The 12,611-nt window shown below is 41.4% G+C and overlaps 1 long non-coding RNA gene across 2 annotated transcripts in view; it reads right to left on the bottom strand.

Moving 5' to 3' along the window:
* Positions 1 to 431: 431 nt before the first annotated feature.
* Positions 432 to 12,611, bottom strand: part of LOC108641206 — a 13,575-nt gene continuing 1,395 nt past the window's right edge. Inside the window, exons 2-6 of one of the 2 annotated variants that reach the window (XR_001921829.2) lie at positions 12,290 to 12,418; positions 10,432 to 10,528; positions 5,830 to 5,907; positions 5,489 to 5,552; positions 432 to 2,395 (exon numbers count right to left, since the gene is read on the bottom strand). This is a non-coding gene — a long non-coding RNA (uncharacterized LOC108641206). Of the gene's footprint in view, positions 2,396 to 5,488; positions 5,553 to 5,829; positions 5,908 to 10,431; positions 10,529 to 11,828; positions 12,008 to 12,289; positions 12,419 to 12,611 lie in introns of those variants that run through there. The other variant, XR_001921828.2, reaches the window with a different exon arrangement.

Genomic DNA, 12,611 nt, shown 5'->3' with positions numbered 1-12,611 from the left:
GACAAAGGAGAAGAAAAAAGACAGTGGCCAGAAAGCATCACTAAGTGAACTTCATCCCTATTTTCAGAAAACTCAGAGCTGTGGACTCTAGGTGCTCTCCAAACACCATAATTTGGACTGCCAGAAATGTAATAAAAACTGTAAATTGACACAAAAATGGAAGTGCTTGGGAGAAATAAATTCATAACTACTTCTATTTTTTGGTGAAGAAAACATCAAACATTTGCAACTCAGCCTGGAAGGCAAAAACAGATAAAAGGATAGTGCCTATAGTTTCAAAATATCTTTCTCTTTAATGAACAGTTGAAAATATCCATAAATCTCTTCCAGTATCACTGTATTTAAAAAGCAGTCAAGTCTTTTGTGCCTGGCATGTTTATAGTAAATCTATTCTCATCTGTCATGTTTGCATAAATTGTCCAAAAGTTCACCCGTCTTGGCTGTCTTTCAGTTTTCATTAGTACTGAAGTAATTTTTGGAGTAAATGAAGGGGAAAAATGCCCAGAAATTGAGATAATGCATAGAAAGAACGAGACTTTGGATAACTAACAAGAACAAACACAGCTTTATTCAGCCAAATTCACAGAAATTTGTTTCTTATTGAACTAAACAGTATGAATTGTGTATGTAATAAATGAATTGTGTGTAATAAATGTATGAATTGTGTATAATAAATACATGAATTGTATGTAATAAATAAATGTATGAATTGTATGTAATAAATACAGACAATCAGGATGAAATTCCAAATAATATATGATGAGGTAGTAATATAGTGCAAATAGGTATTTATATGGACATCTAACTAATCGCATGGCTCCTGTCAGAGGTCTGCTGTGAGACATCACCTGGATTTAGTATAGCTTTGCACCTTCATCTGATAGTGAGAACTACAGTGCAGAAACACAATGTTAGTCCCAATCTTTCACCTTCTTCCTCAGTTAAGGAGACTTATATAACAAAAATGAAGAAAATAGCATTGCAGAACTGCCATGTGGGTATAGCCTGAAATGTGGGGCTGGCTGAAGCCCCTGGGGAGTGATAGAGGGAGGGGAGGCACTGCACAGCTGAGCCCCCCTACCTTCTCATGGAAGAGAGGATTCAGGTGCCTCCAGAGCTTGTCCTGGGTTAGCTGTCCGCTCCATCTGGGATTTTCTTCAGCACCCACAGCCTGGCTGTTTCCTCTCCCAGCCCCAGCAGCTGGAGGCATCCCCAAGGCCCTCCTTGCAGTGCTCAGCTGGGCCTTGTGTGTGTTTGCAGGAGGCAGTGCGAGCACAGCCCCCTTCCCATCGGGGAGGAAGGAACAAACATGGAGCTTTCATTTTCTCAACAAACACTCCCAATTCAAAACTTTCCTCTCAGGAATAATTAGAGCCACTTTGAGTGGCATTGTAACCGCAGCATCTAAACACCTTTTAGATTACTTTTAGCACGAGGTAGTGACTTGATAAAAAGAGCTGAAGATCAAGGACAGCATTTTGCTGAGTCCCCCAAGTAATAAAGAGGTGAATAGGTAAGAAACAACTGTGCAGCTGCACTGCAACCAAAGAAACAAGGAAACCCAGAACTTTCCACTCTAGACTCCCATGGAATCAAACCTGAAGATATGCAGGAAGAAGTTTACCCCGGTCTACATTCTGCACAATGTGTTCATTAGATTTTAAAATAATAGGGCACGATATCTCTTAGCCTCAGGGCATAGTTTCCTGTGATTTCCATTAAAAGTCTTGTTGACAGCAGGGTTTGTTCAATGAAGTGCGAACACAACAATGATCTTGCAAAGAGTTTTACAGAGTAACTTACATTCACAGAAAGCGCCCCACACCTCTGTATCAAAAACAATTCGCAGAATTAAATATTTAACAAACAAGTTTGAGATATGCAGTGATTAAATTAGTGAGATAATTAGGTAGATATTTAAGGTTAATGTTTACAAGTAGGTTAATTATATCCTTTCCCAAATTTCTGTTTTCATTTCACTTGACACGTTGCAATAACAGTGAAAGTGAGGCCATACTTGCAGGCATGGCAGGCAAGGCAGCAAGTGTCACCAAGGGCGTCTAAACACACGCTTCTGAGGGAACTTTTCTCCAACATACAGTCTTAGAGCTTTATGTTCTTCATGTCCCAGCAGTTCTCCATCTTTTAGGGTAAATTCCTTTGAATAACACTTAAGATCTGTATAAAGAAACATTTTCGACAGGACTTGCAGGATTTCATAGCTTCAAGACTTCATACAGCTCTCTGATGTTAATTACAAAAGAGACAGCATTTAATGCTCTGTGCTGAATTTAGTTCACTTGCACAGCTCCAGTGTACAAGACAGCAGACACAAGGCAATATAAAGAGCTGAAATTCCCTCTGATTGGACTTTGCAGAGGTTATTTCTCATTTACTGTAATGAAATTAAGAACAAAATCTGTTGCAATGATCAGCTGGATGGTTGTAGAAAATCAAGGAGGGAATCAAGTGCTACAATAAAGTTTTAAAAAACTATTTAACAGTTATTTTTGCAGAGGCAACAGGACACAGCATCTGAATTAACTTACATAAAACTATCTTGCAAACATGTCAAGTCAATATACAGATCTTATTTAGACAGTATGTATGGTTTGTAACCATTACATCCACCCCAGCACATTTTACAAGGCTTTCCTCTTGGTAAACATACAAAGTGTAGTCCACTGAAGGCCTCCCAGCCCAGCCACCCTCCCCCAGTGACAGGCAGCCTCAGAAAAAGTTAATTTGTCATTCATAGTAATTTTTTTGGATTCTTCCATATGGGAAGACAGCTACATTTCACATCAGAGTCAGGGCTGCTGGGGAGCCCATGCTCATGAGCTGTGGTATCTGTCCTGTTCCAGTCCCTTGGAGTGAGTGCCTTCAGCTGTCACTGCACAGCAAGGGTGGCTCCTGGACAGGCTGTGCTACTTCTTGCCCTAACACAACCCCAGCGCTGCCATCCCCTGGAAGAGGGCCCATTTCTCCCCAGGAGGAGGGTGTTTTCTAGCTGTTAACTGACATCTGCTTTCTCTCATGTTGACTCACGGCCCAACCTTCCCCACACAGACCCCTTGGGAGAAGCACATGCCAGGCAGCCAGGCCCAACCTGCCCAGCCCCTCCATCCCCTTGATTGTGGAGTCATAAAGCTGTTACTAGAAAAGCAAAGCATACTCATTGCACTACAGGGGAAGAGGGAGGCCAGGACTGAGGGACAAATGAATAAAATGTTTTGTGTCAGATTTTCTCCTGCTACCATTTTGTTGAGCATAAGAATGGATATCCATGTCTTATCACTATTCGAGGAGGATGTGCTTTTCTATACCTCTGCAGCTATAAAAATCAACCTTCTGAGCAAAAGGAGTCACCTTTTAAACTAGAGTAAGCCACAGCAGCTGGTTCTTGGGTTCTGCACTGCAAGAAACTCACTGCACACTACGTTGAAATTTTAACTGCCTTCTGACTTTTTTTAGGCTGTAAAATCTTACTCAGTGTTGTTTTGTTTTGTTTCAGTTTTTATTTTTCATTTTATTCTAGTATGGTGCTGCTATTCAATACATTATTTGATCAATTTGCCATAGCATTAGAAAACACTAATGTGCTGATGCCTGCTGGACCCTGCTGATAAGAAGGCTCACAAGACAGGAGCTGGTGAAAATCAGTCTCTGTCCTTTTGAAAAATTAGTTGAAGTAATTTCACATTTTTACTTTCCCAAAGAGACACTGCAACCATTTCTCTTCCTTTCTTATTTATTGTTCAAAACACTGCAACATAAGCACATGCTTCTCTATCGCACAGACCTACTGCCACAGACACAGCCCCGCTCTGTAGCATTTCCGTGGTGAGCACGGAGGTGGGGATGCTCTGGGCTGCACTGTGTTTGAACAAGTGACTGCTGTGAGTACACATGCAAGTAGAGCAACTGATTTTTGAAAGGCAGTTAGATACCCAACCAGTAATTGTGTGCACAATTACTGTGATTACACATGTAATCATGGTCATTGTGCTTTCAAATGATGCATGTGCTATTCTAAAAATTCGCTGCTGTATTACTAAAATTAATGGGAGCTTTGCCATCAATTTAAACTGATGGAGGATCAAACAGTATGCATTGTGGCAGTAGTCTTGATATATCCAAGAGCAAATGCAATTATTGCAACCCAAATGCAACCCAATTTTCAGTGTGTTTTAAAACAGTAAAAGAGGGATGAAGACATAGTTTCTTAGCATATCCAGATACGTATTCATTATGCATTTGTTAATAAATTATCATTTTTGACTAGAGTTCTCTATTTGATTCAAACTCAACTGACATTAAGCGAAAACCAGGACTCTGGCTCAAGGCTTCTTCCTTTAATGTTTCCAATTAGCTCAGGTTATACAGCCATGCATGCATTTTTTCATGGCAATATCTTTGGTTTTTGACTGCCTTGTCCTTCAAGGGTTAACCAGGATTTTGCAGTGACAATGGTGTGCAACACAGTAAGTATAGTGATATGTAGTATTTAATGTGTAGTCTTTGTCCATGTTCTAACAATGTGCATTAAATTTCTTACTATTGTCTCTTTTTCTGATTAGTTTACAGCCCTGTAGTTCCAGCTGTTTTATTCTGAAACTCTAAAACCCTGTCACTAGGGAGTTCTGTGTAATTGCCCATAATACGCACCACATTATCCATTTCAGGAACTGTGCTGAAAGACAGCAGCAATAAGGGGTTTTCTAAAGGCAGTCTGGTTTACGCTAATGGATCTAACAGGAAGGAAATGCAATTTGAAAGAAGCTGATGCATATGTTCTATTGTTGAATATAATGTTTGATTTAATTATTAACTGTCTGTGATGGAAAGTCAGATCCTGCTCAGTTCTGCTTACAGTTTGGTACTCTCCTACCAGCAAAAACAGATAAGATTCAGTCTAAGGATTTAAGAGTTCTTTGTAAAGTACTGACATATAATTGTCCTTTTATATATATCAGCTGAAGAACCTCAGTTGCATGCTTCTTCCATACAGGCTGGCTTCCTTTTATCAAGCTAAATATACAATATAGAAGCTAACATTCTATCATTTTTCCTTGCAAAAATCAGGAGATTCTCACAGTTAACAATCTGCTATAATTATTTAAATAAATATGATCCAAACTGAGTTCATATTCACTGCTGTTCATGGTCTAGTCCTTTATTTATTTTATTTTATTTTATTTTACATTTCATGTCATACATAGCATGGCAGTCAATTTAATTCTGTATCACCAAGGAAGTACACAATGGACCCAAGTGAATTTTTAGGAAGGAGTTAAAATGTGCTGGCATGACTATACCTACCTTCTTTTATCAGGAACAGAGTATTTGGCAGCCTATTTCAGTCCAATTCTATAACTGGTGTTTTGTGATGTCTAGTAAATTGTTGCATTGTGTTACAAAGGTCCTTAATTCCATGGGTGGGTGTTAACATGGTGTAAGGAATGAATTCATTATGAAGAACTCTTACCTGAAATTCCATTATCCTTTCCTCACCATGGTGACTCCTATCAAACTCATTCATGTAACGTAATCTGGAAAGAAATAGGTACCGATGCTAAATGGCTGCATTTTCAGAGGAGTTTGAAGGTAAAAAATCATAGCTCTTCTGCATGATTCAGAGAAATACAGTAGTATAACACCACTAGTAAACAAAATAATTGAGCAACGTAATTTGTTTTGTATTTTGTATCCATCTGGTGAGATTATTATCTTTGACATAATCTTAAACAGATGCAGGACTGGAGTTGAAATTAAACAATAGTGATGATATTTGGAGTGCATCCAGAATGCATCTTTTGTTAAACATACCTGTCTACAAGTGGTGCACATAACATTAGCTCTGTGGGATGCACCTTCCTTTGCAAGCTCCAAAGAGATTGGTTACTTCTGTCAGGAGGTAACAGAGAGAAGTTAAGTTCCTAGGAAATACACCACCATGCCTCAGACACCTAATTGATTTGGGCATCTTAAGAAAAAGTCGAGACCCCTTCCATCAGGTATTTGTGTTATTGTGTCAGTCAGCAGACTTCAGTCAGAGAGTATGAAAGCGCCACCGCAGCAAAATCCATCTCAGATTTATCTGGAAACTTCTACTTGTAATCTGTTCTCTCTTGTAAGGATCTGAGAAGATTTTAAGCTTTTTAAAAATATCAAACATTTTGAATATTTTGGTTTAGAGAACTACCTGATAGCTCAGATCAAAATATATCCAGACTGCTTTAGCCTATGATTCCCATCAGAGCAGATTTCTGCTGGGTCTTTCCTGGGTCAGAACATCATAGAAACAATCTTTCTTTGGCTGTTTCAGGACTCTTGAAAAGGATTCCTTCTAGAAATCCTTGCCAGAAACCAACAAATTCCAAAATGTGCAGTTTCTTTCGAAAAGTTAACAACAAACCTGCAAAACAGGTATAAGCTGAAGTCACTTCTCATTTTGCCTAAAGTTTTCCCTTAGTTTCACTGTTACTCCTACTCCTAATTAAAACTTTATTGAAGCACTTTGCATACTCTAGTGTATTGAAGAAGCAATTGTTGGAGTGAGAAGGAAAACTGTCAGTTCCGAAAATAGCTTGGACTGCTCATGTGTCATTCTCAGTATATGCTGAAATATCCAGAAAAACGTGGCTCATGCTGAGGATTGCATCAGATACCAACACATGTATAAGCAACCCTCTCTCCACCTTCTCCTCCTGAGGCTCATTTTTACAAAACACACGGTTAGAACTGAGCTGTGCCTCCTGCCATTGGAGTAAACTACAATGGAGCAGAGTACAAAGGAAGTTTATTCCCCATGTATATGTAGGATCTGTCTGTAGAGCTCAGTGTGAGAATTAAGAGCAGACACGTGTAACCAGCACACTGCAGGGAATGGGGGGAAGCAGCCTGGTTCATTTTCTTGGATCCCACGACCAGACCTCAGGTAAAGCTACATACGTGCCAAGTGTCAGATCATTTGCAGATCACAAATGCTAGGTTCTTGCCCAGGTCCTGCGAGCTCATCCTCCTATCTCAGCCATGCCAGAGCACATCTGGCCTGAGCATTCCCAGGGCTCCCCCAAAGCACCTGTACAGTAAGGGTGGTGGGACCAGTCCACCCACCCATTCCCTTCTTCCCTTCTCAACATACAGCTCCCTGCACTGTTTATGCTTTGTCTTCATCCTGAAGTACTATTCTGTGTTTGATGGCTTAGGCATGTCCAAGAAGGTGACTGAAAAGCATATCAGTGGCTACACACAAGGGCAATTGAAAAAGGTTGCTGTGAAAATCATATTCACAGGGAGACAGAACTGAACTCACGCAGGTGTTTCTCCATGTCTGCTGTGACTTCTCTAGGCAGCAAAACAGGTGAGTTTGCTGCATGCTAATCAGGAAAAAAAAAATCTGAAATATGCATCTGCACATGAGCATCTGTGCAGAGTTTCTCCAAACCAGTTCTCAAGTGCATTTTTTTTCCCTGTATGGGCCTCTTTTGTACTTTGTTGTGCCAAGAGGCTTATTTTTTATAGGTGGAGAGACCCTATCCACCAGCCATCAGGGAGTGCTATTAATATGCAACATCTTGAATGCATGAGCTGAATGACAAGCTGGCAGTGTTTGAGAATGTGTGGTCCAAGTTTATGTCTCTCCCTGAAGAGGCGAAAAGCCCCTTCCTGAACTCTCTGCCAAACTGTGCAAGAAATGAGAGAAAGGAGAATGGGCAACCTATTTTTCTGCTTCTCTCTTCCTAATATCTTCACCGTGGCGTTTCCTTCACCTGGCCACAGTTAATGTGAATGGCTGATTTCACACAATTTGCTACTGAGCTTCAATGTCAGAACACAATAGCAGAGTTGTTCTTTTATTGAAAAAAATGCTTGTGGAAGAAATTGGAAGTATTTACTAGAATTTTATACATACATCGTGTTTTGGATTCATGTATCATTCTCCATCCTGTGTCTGAAATGTCCTGACAATAGTGAATTAAATTGAGGTCCTGAATTCTAGACATATTTGCACTTTGCTTTTGGTCCTGCAGCGTCACCATGCAAGGCTCAACTCAGTGAGTTTTTGAACCTGGAAAAACTTGCTGAGTGTTTTATGTGCCTGAATAGGAAGAAAGGATACTGGCATGTCTCATTATGGACTAGTTACAGTTTGATCTAGGAAGAGTAAATGGGTGTTTCTTACTCTCCTCACCAAGAAGATGGGGAAGGAGGGAAGAGGAAGAATCAGATAGTCACCATCCCTGGCCTCTAAACCAACCTATGGCTGTTCCCAGACATTCAGTGGGGCTCAAGAACTGGACTCTGCTTGTGCAAATTAGCTGCACCTACCTGGGTGTTCACCTAGGTCTTCCTGCACAAGAAACACTCTGGACACTTTTATGACACAATCTAACCATGCTGTGGATTGTTTGTAGTGCTGGTAGGTGCCTTAAAGACATACTTCTAGCTTTCACCAGCTGTTCAGCTTTGGGTGTTCAGAGGAATTAGAGAAACAATGAGCCACAAATTGAAAATTTGCTTCAGTCTCGTGATAGAAGAGCCAGAAGCACAGAGATGGGCCAGCATGTGTCCACATAATCTAGGAGCAATGTGTGAGCAGAACTGAAAGAAGTCCACCTCAGAAACTTTTCCTTAATGCAGCCATTCCCGATGAGTCCACGTGGTCAAGCAAGGAACTGGTTTTCCAACTCTCCATGGCAGTGTGTAGTTAGGATCTGTTTTTGCTGTACTAGATGCCAGCTGGCTGGGGCCTCACAAGCCATGAGTTTTAGACCAGCATCTGCACCGCAGTACCCGTGCTAGAGCCTGGCCTGATTAGTGAACGGCTCCGCCCCAGCCTCCACACAGAGCAGTAACGGGGATGGCAAACTGGGCTTTTCAGACACCAGCTGTTTCCCTGGCATCGCTGCCTCCCTCTCTGCATGCCTTTGTCATTCCCTGAATCTCTGCCCGCTGCAAAACTCTTGGAATCAGTTAAAATGACTTTCGGGATGTTTTTCTCTTGCCTTAAAGGACTCATGCGCTTTGTTTTTCCCTCAGTCACAGTAGAACATAGAAAATGGTCTACATGGAAAATGTGAAAGATGGTTTCTATGTAAATTGAAGGTAATGTCAGCCAAATTAATTTCTTAATTTAATGTCTAAAAATAATTTTGTATTCTGCATTTACAAATTTATATTCTTTCTTATGGGAATCTATTTTCTCTATATTCAAGTCATTTTTTAACTGCTCCAACCATTTTTCACCATTTCATAAAGCAGGTTCATTTACAAATTATGCTTATCAATCACAAGGGAAATTACATCTTTTCTTTCTTATTATGAGATTGAAATCCTATCCCTTTTCTGGGAAAATTATGTAGTATCTTACCAAAAATTCTTTTTGATTCAGGAAACAGGGGAAGGTAGGGAAGGTCAGACAAATGCTGCTAAAGGAGTAAAATTATTAGCTACAATGCATCAGCTTGAGGAAAAAAACAGTTACACTCTGTGGAGCGATGTGGAACAAGTACAAATACATACTTTTATAATGTTATGACCTTCCTTAAAATTCTGTCAAGTAAATGCATTAAAATTTAGGTGAGTTATTAAGAATCTCATAAAACAGACAAAGTATTAATATGATCGTCCATGCTAATGCCGGAGGGGCTAGCAACAAACTGTCACTGATACTTTAAATTTGGGAAATATGGATTATTACCATCTTGCCTACAGAAACAGTGAAGAGATTTTCCAGGATAAGAGACACATGGGTAATTTAAACTTTCAGACATCTCTCTGTTGTTGAGTTCAGGTAACCTCCCTAAGATCACAGATAGGTGCTAGGCATGGGTCTTCCACAGAAGAGAAAATCAAAGCTTTGAATCATCCATTTGAGGACTTTTCACAGAGAATGAAGCGAAGTAGTTTTTAATAAAATTCCCAGGTATTGAATAAACACTACAACAGCACGGATACCGGCAGCATGCCCCAGTACCTGGGGGGTACCTGGGCTGTCACCCCAGCTCTGGCCCAGCTCTGCACAGCGCTGTGTGTGTGATGGGGACAATTCCAACTGCAGCAGAGCAGGCATGGGAGTGTCCCTATGAGCACACGGACAAGCCACCTCCTGTGGTAGGCAGCACCTACCTCTCTGTGCTAGAGAGGCCATGTCTGCAACATTAAGCATCCTTTCTCTGGGCGCACTGTGGTGTTCGCTAGTTACAACACCTCTGCACATTGCCAGCATCCTTACAAACATTCCATTCTTCCTATGAGCCACAGTGGCTTTACACCACCAGGCAGCATTGGAGAGAAAACATCTAGGAGTTAAAACCCACCACCTCAGTCTCCTGCTCGACTTTACTGGAGGTCAGAAGCCCCCAGATACCACAGACCTCCAAAGGCTAGGGGCTATTTTAATGACACCAGACAGACTACACTTACCTTGCTGAGAGTGTCCTCTGATGCCACTACAGTGGTGAAATAACTTTCCCTACACTGTCATCAAGACAGATGCGGATTTCTTCAAAATAATAGAGGTCTGGAAATAAAAGGATATTGATTTAGGCTGTCTTGTCAATCACAAGAAAGAAAAACATCCTATAACATAAAGGGAGTTTGTAACAAAATGTGCCTTTGTTTCTAAAGACCAGCAGATATACGTGGTTTTAATGTTGGTTGGATAGACTATGAGCTCCCAAAAATTTACTCTGAGACAAAGTATTTTGCTGGAAACACTCAAGAGCAAGAGAACAAGTTTTCCACTGGACCAAAATAAAATGATTCAAACAACTTCATTAGCACCTTGGAAGGAAGCAGCAGGAAAATCTGAGCAGTGTGCTATGCAGCTGGACTGAGCTTGGCAAGCATCTGGTACCTCTCACCTTGTGCAAGTTCCTCAGCCACTGCTGGCCCTCATGTATTACCCAGATTCTTGATACCTGGTTCTTTTGAGATGCTCCTGAAACAACGGGTCAGCAGCCTCCACAGCCTGGATCGTGCTGTGTTGCCCCTCATTCGCAGCAGGAGGAATGCTGCCAGCCCCAGGCATTCTGCATCGTGCTACCTCCGCCAGTAACCCCTGGCTCCGACAGCCAGCGCGGGCACTTGCTGCCAGCCCTGCAGCACAGCAAGGCAGCCCAGGGCCCCACGGCAAGGGCTGCATGGGCAAACCCATGGCCTGAGAGACTACAGAGCCTTTATGTTAAACAGAGCTTCAAAGCTGCAAAAATATTAACAGACACCAAAAAACAGAAGCATAAAGGTCCTTCAATAGCCCTATGCTGCTCTTGCCATGAGCTCAAGCGCTTAGTGTGGAAGTGACCTTTACAAAATTATTGTTTATGATCTCTCTGTGTGTGCCAGTACAGCCACAAAGAGTATTCCAATTTATTTAAAAGGTTACATATCAAAACTGAATATGCAGTACAACTGTGTTATCACATTGTATAGCTTTTACACAGGAAATCCAATCTTGGCATGTATGCCTTCTAGCCACTGGGGCTGGATTCCCTCACTATCCAAACTAGAGATGAAGAAGCAATAGGTAACAAAATAATTTATTCACCCTTCTTTTCTTATTTTTAAATCATCTACAAATCACTTAGAAAACTCCCCATATAATCCCTGGCTTTAAATTACTCACAAATTTCTTCTAATAAACAGTATTTTAGCTTGCACAATATTTGAACATGGGATTCAAGGTACTCAGCACCTTTGCAAACAAAGACTGTTCTGGCTAAATAATTTAGTTGACTCAGTTTCAGAAACCTGATTCAATTTCTTTTGAGTTGTACGACCCTCTTATGGTACCGTATGCATCATAAACAATTTCCCCTCACCTGCTGCTTGTTAGAGACTGGCTGTGCCTGCCGAGGGAGACTGACCCAGCACTGCCTGTTACTTACCCTCAAGCTGACTCCAGTAAATAGGTGGGAAACCACTTCTCTGCTCCGAGGGAATACCTGTGTGCCAGCGTGTACACTCCTCTGCTCCACCAGTAAGAAAGTGCCCTGAATCAGCCATAGGGAATGTGCCTTTCACTTGTCAAAATAAAAGATGAAAACAGGATACATTTAATACAGCAAAATAAGTGGTTAGACTCTTGCACACCACATTGGATAAACTCACAAAATAAAAACTAAAATTAAAAAGCACATTTCTAGACTGCAGTTATGGATAAGGACCTCACCTAGCCCCTGCAAGATCAGCAGCACAGTGGGCTGCCAAATACAGTCCAAACCTCGCTCAGGCTGTTCACTCTGAGCAGTCTCTTTCCCCCATTCAAGGTGGATGAGCTCACCTTCTCTGGGCCAGCCCGTGGGGTCCTGTGGGCACCTCTCTCAGCTTCCCTGTGCATTGGAGCTCAGGCCAGAACTGATCCCACTGAGTTCACGGAGGGGTCAAGAATCCTTCCTTCTTGTCCCTGTTTCTAGGAATACAAATGTACATGTGCCAAGGTGGCCACATCTTGTCCTCTCAACTCACCTGCTGGTGGCTGTTCTTCTGATATGGAAGACTGCCAAACTGTCATTTCTGTCATATTCCTTAGTAAGAATACTCTTTCTGGCTTCAGTTCTTCCTGCAAGTCACAACAGGCTTAAGGTCATGCTTAAACTGGATAC

The sequence above is a fragment of the Manacus vitellinus genome, unplaced genomic scaffold, assembly GCF_001715985.3.
Source record: "Manacus vitellinus isolate BGI_N305 unplaced genomic scaffold, ASM171598v3 scaffold_56_pilon, whole genome shotgun sequence".
NCBI lineage: Eukaryota > Metazoa > Chordata > Aves > Passeriformes > Pipridae > Manacus > Manacus vitellinus.
This window is presented reverse-complemented; position numbering and strand designations above follow the sequence as displayed.